Raw genomic sequence first — 7,500 nt, forward strand, 5'->3', positions numbered from 1 at the left:
GGGTTAGGTTAGTGTTACGGTTTGGGTAGGGCTCAGGTTTAGGGTTAGGGTTAGGGTTGGGGATAGGGTTAGGGTTAGGGGTAGGGTTAGGGTTAGGGTTAGGGTTGGGGTCAGGGTTAGGGTAAGGGTTAGTGTTAGGTTTAGGGTTGGGGTTATGGCTAGGGTTAGGGTTAGGGTTGGGGTTAGGATTAGGTTTAGTGTTGGGTTTGGGGTTAGGGTTAGGGTTAGGGTTAGGGTTAGGGTTGTGGTCAGGGTCAGGGTTAGAGTTCGGGTTAGGTTTAGGGTCGGGGTTAGGGTTGGGGTTAGGGTTAGGGTTAGGGTTAGGGTTGGGGTTGGGGTTGGGGTTAGGGTTAGGGTTGGGGTTAGTGTCGGGGTTAGGGTTCGGGTTGGGGTCAGGGTTAGGGTAAGGGCTAGTGTTAGGTTTAGGGTTGGGGTTAGGGCTAGGGTTAGGGTTAGGGTTGGGGTTAGGATTAGGTTTAGTGTTGGGTTTGGGGTTAGGGTTAGGGTTAGGGTTATGGTTAGGGTTAGGGTTGTGGTCAGGGTCAGGGTTTGGGTTCGGGTTAGGTTTAGTGTCGGGCTTAGGGTTGGGGTTAGGGTTAGGGTTAGGGTTAGGGTTAGGTTTGGGGTTAGGGTTAGGGTTAGGGTTAGGTTTGGGGTTAGGGTTAATGTTAGGGTTAGGGTTGGATTTAGTTTTAGGGTCTGGGTTAGGGTTAGAGTTGGGGTTAGGGTTAGGGTTAGGGTTGAGTTATGGTTAGGGGTAGGGTTAGGGTTTGGGTTAGGGTTAGGGTTACGGTTGTGTTAGGGTTGGGGTAGGGGTTAGGGTTAGGGTTACGGTTGGGGTCAGGTTTAGGGTAAGGGTTAGTGTTAGGTTTAGGGTTGGGGTTAGGGATAGGGTTATGGTTTGTGGTTAGGATTAGGTTTCGTGATGGGGTTGGGGTTAGGGTTAGGGTTAGGGTTATGGTTAGGGTTAGGGTTGGGGTCAGGGTTAGGGTTAGGGTTAGGGTTAGTGTTAGGTTTATGGTTGGGGTTAGGGTTAGTATTAGGTTTAAGGTTGGGGTCGGGGTTAGGGTTAGGGTTAGGGTTAGGGTTAGGGTTGGGGATATGGTTAGGGTTAAGGTTAGGGTTAGGGTTAGGGTTGGGTTAGGGTTGGGTTAGCGTTGGGTGAGGGTTAGGGTTAGGTTTAGTGTTGGGGTTCGGGTTAGGTTTAGTCTTGGGGTTGGGGTTAGGGTAGGGTTAGGCTTAGGGTAGGGTTAGGGTTAGGGTTGGGGTTAGGGTTAGGGTTAGGGTTAGGGTTAGGTTTTGGGTTAGGGTTAGGGTTAGGGGTAGGGTCGGGGTTAGGGTTAGGGTTGGGGTTAGTGTTGGGGTTAGGGTTAGGTTTAGGCTTAGTGTTAGGGTAGTGTTTAGGGTTAGGGTTAGGGTTAGGGTAGGGGTTAGGGTTAGGGTTAGGTTTGGGGTCAGGGTTAGGGTTAGGGTTAGGGTTAGGGTTGGGGTTAGGTTTAGCGTTAGGGTTAGGTTTGGGGTTAGGGTTAGTGTTAGGGTTAGGTTTGGATTTAGGGTTAGGGTCTGGGTTAGGGTTAGGGTTAGGGTTAGGTTTGGGGTTAGGGTTAATGTTAGGGTTAGGGTTGGATTTAGTTTTAGGGTCTGGGTTAGGGTTAGGGTTGGGGTTAGGGTTAGGGTTGAGTTATGGTTAGGGGTAGGGTTAGGGTTAGGGTTTGGGTTAGGGTTAGGGTTAGGGTTGTGTTAGGGTTGGGGTAGGGGTTAGGGTTAGGGTTACGGTTGGGGTCAGGGTTAGGGTAAGGGTTAGTGTTAGGTTTAGGGTTGGGGTTAGGGATAGGGTTAGGGTTTGTGGTTAGGATTTGGTTTAGTGGTGGGGTTGGGGTTAGGGTTAGGTTTATGGTTAGGGTTAGGGTTGGGGTCAGGGTTATGGTTAGGGTTAGTGTTAGGTTTATGGTTGGGGTTAGGGTTAGGATTAGGTTTAAGCTTGGGGTTGGGGTTAGGGTTAGGGTTAGGGTTAGGGTTGGGGATAGGGTTAGGGTTAAGGTTAGGGTTAGGGTTAGGGTTAGGGTTGGGTTAGGGTTGGGGTAGGGGTAGGGTTAGGGTTAGTGTTGGGGTTCGGGTTAGGTTTAGTGTTGGGGTTGGGGTTAGGGTAGGGTTAGGGATAAGCTTGGGGTTAGGGTTAGGGATAGGGTTGTGGTTAGGGTTAGGGTTAGGGTTTGGGATAGGGTTAGGGTTAGGGTCAGGGTCAGGGTCAGGGTTAGGGTTAGGGTTAGGGTCGGGGTTAGGGTTCGGGTTGGGGTAGAGGTTAGGGTTAGTGTTAGGTTAGGGTTGGGTTAAGTTTAGAGTTAGGGTTAGGGTTAGGGTTGGTGTTAGGGTTGGGTTTAGTGTTGACGTTAAGGTTAGGGTTAGGGTTAGGGTTAGGGTAGTGGTTAGGGTTAGGGTTAGGGTTAGGTTTGGGGTTAGGGTTAGGGTTAGGGTTAGGTTTGGGGTTAGGGTTAATGTTAGGGTTAGGGTTGGATTTAGTTTTAGTGTCTGGGTTAGGGTTAGGGTTTGGGTTAGGCTTAGGGTTAGGGTTGAGTTATGGTTAGGGGTAGGGTTAGGGTTTGGGTTAGGGTCAGGGTTAGGGTTGTGTTAGGGTTGGGGTAGGGGTTAGGGTTAGGGTTAGGGTTTGTGGTTAGGATTAGGTTTAGTGTTGGGGTTGGGGTTAGGGTTAGGGTTATGGTTAGGGTTAGGGTTGGGGTCAGGGTTAGGGTTAGGTTTAGGGTTAGTGTTAGGTTTATGGTTGGGGTTAGGGTTAGTATTAGGTTGAAGGTTGGGGTCGGGGTTAGGGTTAGGGTTAGGGTTAGGGTTGGGGATAGGGTTAGGGTTAAGGTTAGGGTTAGGGTTAGGGTTGGGTTAGGGTTGGGTCAGGGTTAGGGTTAGGGTTAGTGTTGGGGTTCGGGTTAGGTTTAGTGTTGGGGTTGGGGTTAGGGTAGGGTTAGGGTTAGGGTTGGGGTTAGGGTTAGGGTTAGGGTTAGGGTTAGCGTTAGGGTTAGGGTTAGGCTTAGGGTTGGGTTAGGGTTAGGGTTAGGTTTAGGGTTAGGGTTAGGGGTAGGGTCGGGGTTAGGGTTAGGGTTGGGGTTAGTGTTGGGGTTAGGGTTAGGTTTAGGCTTAGTGTTAGGGTAGTGTTTAGGGTTAGGGTTAGGGTTAGGGTAGGGGTTAGGGTTAGGGTTAGGTTTGGGGTCAGGGTTAGGGTTAGGGTTAGGGTTAGGGTTGGGGTTAGGTTTAGCGTTAGGGTTAGGTTTGGGGTTAGGGTTAGTGTTAGGTTTAGGGTTGGATTTAGGGTTAGGGTCTGGGTTAGGGTTAGGGTTAGGGTTAGGGAAGGGGGTTAGGGTGAGGGTTGAGTTAGGGTTAGGGTTAGGGTTAGGTTTAGGGTCAGGGTCAGTGTTAGGGTTAGGGTTGTGGTTAGGGTTAGGGTTAGGGTTAGGGTTAGGGTCAGGGTCAGGGTCAGGGTTAGGATTAGAATTAGGGTTAGGGTTAGGGTCGGAGTTAGGGTTCGGGTTGGGGTAGGGGTTAGGGTTAGGGTTGGGGTTAGGGTTAGGGTTAGGGTTGGGTTAAGTTTAGGGTTAGGGGTAGGGTAGGGTTAGGGTTGGGGTTAGGGTTAGGGTTAGGGTTAGAGTTCGGTTTGGGGTTAGGGTTAGGTTTAGGGTTAGGGTTGGATTTAGGGTTAGGGTCAGGTTTAGGGTTATGGTTACGGTTGGGGTTAGGGTTAGGGTTAAGCTTAGGGTTAGGGTTAGGGTTAGGGTTAGGGTTGTGGTTAGGGTCAGGGTCAGGGTTAGGGTTAGGGTTAGGGTTAGGTTTAGGGTTGGGGTAGGAGTAGGGGTTAGGGTTAGGGTTGGGGTTAGGGTTAGGGTTAGGTTTGGGGTCAGGGTTAGGGTTAGGGTTAGGTTTAGGGTTGGTGTTAGGGTTAGGGTTAGGGTTAGGGTTAGGGTTAGGGTTGGGGTAGGGGTTAGGGTTAGGGTGGGCTTTAGGATTAGGGTTAGGGTTAGGTTTGTGGTTAGGGTCAGGGTCAGGGTTAGGGTTAGGGTTAGGGTTAGGGTTGGGGTAGGGGTTAGGGTTAGGGTTGGGGTTAGGGTTAGGGTTAGGGTTAGGTTTGGGGTCAGGGATAGGGTTAGGGTTAGGGTTAGGGTTAAGCTTGGGGTTAGGGTTAGGGTTAGGGTTGTGGTTAGGGTTAGTGTTAGGGTTAGGGTTGGATTAAGGGTTAGGGTCTGGGTTAGGGTTAAGGTTAGGGTTGGATTTAGGGTTAGGGTCTGGGTTAGGGTTAGGGTTAGGGTTAGGGTTAAGCTTGTGGTTAGGGTTAGGGTTGTGGTTAGGGTTAGGGATAGGGATAGGGATAGGGTTAGGGTCAGTGTCAGGGTCAGGGTTAGGGTTAGGGTTAGGGTCGGGGTTAGGGTTCGGGTTGGGGTAGAGGTTAGGTTTAGTGTTAGGGTTAGGGTTGGGTTAAGTTTAGGGTTATGGTTAGGGTTAGGGTTGGTGTTAGGGTTGGGTTTAGTGTTGACATTAGGGTTAGGGTTAGGGTTAGGGTAGTGTTTAGGGTTAGGGTTAGGGTTAGGTTTGGGGTTAGGGTTAGGTTTAGGGTTAGGGTTAATGGTTAGGGGTAGGGTTAGGGTTTGGGTTAGGGTTAGGGTTAGGGTTGTGTTTAGGGTTAAGTTTAGGGGCAGGGTTATGGTTAGGGTAGGGTTAGGGTTGGGGTAGGGGTTAAGTTTAGGGTTAGGGTTAGGTTTGGCGTTAGGGTTAGGGTTAGGGTTAGGTTCAGGGTCAGGGTCAGGGTTAGGATTAGGGTTAGGGTTAGGTTCGGGGTTAGGGTTCGGGTTGGGGTAGGGTTTAGGTTTACTGTTAGAGTTAGGGTTGGGTTAAGTTTAGTGTTAGGGTTGGGGTTAGGGTTGGTGTTAGGGTTAGGGTTAGGGTTAGGGTAGTGGTTAGGTTTAGGGTTAGGGTTAGGGTTGGGGTAGGGGTTAGGGTTAGTATTAGGGTTAGGGTTAGGTTTGGGGTTAGGGTTAGTGTTAGGGTAAGGGTTAGGGTTGAGTTATGGTTAGGGATAGGGTTAGGGTTTGGGATAGGGTTGTGGTTAGGGTTAGGGTTAGTGTCATGGTTAGGATTAGGGTAGTGTTAGGGTTGGGGTAGGGGTTAGGTTTAGGTTTAGGGTTAGGGTTGGGGTTAGGGTTAGGGTTAGGGTTGGGGTCAGGGTTAGGGTAAGGGTTAGTGTTAGGTTTAGGGTTGGGGTTAGGGTTAGGGTTAGGGTTGGGTTTAGGATTAGGTTTAGTGTTGGGGTTGGGGTTAGGGTTATGGTTAGGGTTGGGGTTGGGGTTAGGGTTAGGGTTAAGGTGAGAGTTAGGTTTAGGGTTGGGTTAGGGTGGGGTTAGGGCTAGGGTTAGGGTTAGGGTTAGGGTTGGGGTTAGGGTTAGGGTGGGGGTTAGTGTTGGGGTTAGGGTTAGGTTTAGGCTTAGTGTTAGGGTAGTGTTTAGTGTTAGGGTTAGGGTTAGGGTAGGGGTTAGGGTTAGGGTTAGGGTTTGGGCTGGGGTTCGGGTTAGCGTTAGGGTTAGGGTTAGGGTTGGGGTTAGGGTTAGCGTTAGGGTTAGGTTTGGGTTTAGGGTTAGTGTTAGGGTTAGGGTTAGGGTTAGGGTTAGGGTTGGGGTTAGGGTTAGGGTGGGGGTTAGAGTTGGGGTAAGGGTTAGGTTTAGGCTTAGTGTTAGGGTAGTGTTTAGTGTTAGGGTTAGGGTTAGGGTAGGGGTTAGGGTTAGGGTTAGGGTTTGGGCTGGGGTTCGGGTTATCGTTAGGGTTAGGGTTAGGGTTGGGGTTAGGGTTAGCGTTAGGGTTAGGTTTGGGTTTAGGGTTAGTGTTAGGGTTAGGGATGGATTTAGGGTTAGTGTCTGGGTTAGGGTTAGGGTTAGGGTTGGGGTCAGGGTTAAGATTAGGGTTAGGGTTAGGGTTAGGGTTAGTGTTAGGGTTAGGGTTGGGTTAAGTTTAGTGTTAGGGTTGGGGTTAGGGTTGGTGTTAGGGTTAGGGTTAGGGTAGTGGTTAGGTTTAGGGTTAGGGTAGGGGTTAGGGTTAGGGTTAGGGTTAGAGTTAGGGTTGTGGTTAGGGTTAAGTTTAGGGGCAGGGTTAGGGTTAGGTTAGTGTTACGGTTTGGGTAGGGCTCAGGTTTAGGGTTAGGGTTAGGGTTGGGGATAGGGTTAGGGTTAGGGTTAGGGTTAGGGTTAGGGTTGGGGTCAGGGTTAGGGTAAGGGTTAGTGTTAGGTTTAGGGTTGGGGTTAGGGCTAGGGTTAGGGTTAGGGTTGGGGTTAGGATTAGGTTTAGTGTTGGGTTTGGGGTTAGGGTTAGGGTTATGGTTAGGGTTGTGGTCAGGGTCAGGGTTAGGGTTCGGGTTAGGTTTAGGGTCGGGGTTAGGGTTGGGGTTAGGGTTAGGGTTAGGGTTAGGGTTGGGGTTAGGGTTGGGGTTAGGGTTAGGGTTGGGGTTAGGATCGGGGTTAGGGTTCGGGTTGGGGTCAGGGTTAGGGTAAGGGTTAGTGTTAGGTTTAGGGTTGGGGTTAGGGCTAGGGTTAGGGTTAGGGTTGGGGTTAGGATTAGGTTTAGTGTTGGGTTTGGGGTTAGGGTTAGGGTTATGGTTAGGGTTAGGGTTGTGGTCAGGGTCAGGGTTAGGGTTCGGGTTAGGTTTAGTGTCGGGGTTAGGGTTGGGGTTAGGGTTAGGTTTAGGGTTAGGGTTAGGTTTGGGGTTAGGGTTAGGGTTAGGGTTAGGTTTGGGTTTAGGGTTAATGTTAGGGTTAGGGTTGGATTAAGTTTTAGGGTCTGGGTTAGGGTTAGGGTTGGGGTTAGGGTTAGGGTTAGGGTTGAGTTATGGTTAGGGGTAGGGTTAGGGTTTGGGTTAGGGTTAGGGTTAGGGTTGTGTTAGGGTTGGGGTAGGGGTTAGGGTTAGGGTTACGGTTGGGGTCAGGTTTAGGGTAAGGGTTAGTGTTAGGTTTAGGGTTGGGGTTAGGGATAGGGTTATGGTTTGTGGTTAGGATTAGGTTTCGTGTTGGGGTTGGGGTTAGGGTTAGGGTTATGGTTAGGGTTAGGGTTGGGGTCAGGGTTAGGGTTAGGGTTAGGGTTAGTGTTAGGTTTATGGTTGGGGTTAGGGTTAGTATTAGGTTTAAGGTTGGGGTCGGGGTTAGGGTTAGGGTTAGGGTTAGGGTTGGGGATAGGGTTAGGGTTAAGGTTAGGGTTAGGGTTAGGGTTGGGTTAGGGTTGGGTTAGGGTTAGGGTTAGGTTTAGTGTTGGGGTTCGGGTTAGGTTTAGTCTTGGGGTTGGGGTTAGGGTAGGGTTAGGGTTAGGGTAGGGTTAGGGTTAGGGTTGGAGTTAGGGTTAGGGTTAGGGTTAGGGTTAGGGTTAGGTTTTGGGTTAGGGTTAGGGTTTGGGCTGGGGTTCGGGTTATCGTTAGGGTTAGGGTTAGGGTTGGGGTTAGGGTTAGCGTTAGGGTTAGGTTTGGGT

Source organism: Heloderma suspectum, chromosome W, assembly GCF_057233095.1.
Source record: "Heloderma suspectum isolate Gila_16-S chromosome W, 16-S_ref, whole genome shotgun sequence".
Classification (NCBI taxonomy): domain Eukaryota; kingdom Metazoa; phylum Chordata; class Lepidosauria; order Squamata; family Helodermatidae; genus Heloderma; species Heloderma suspectum.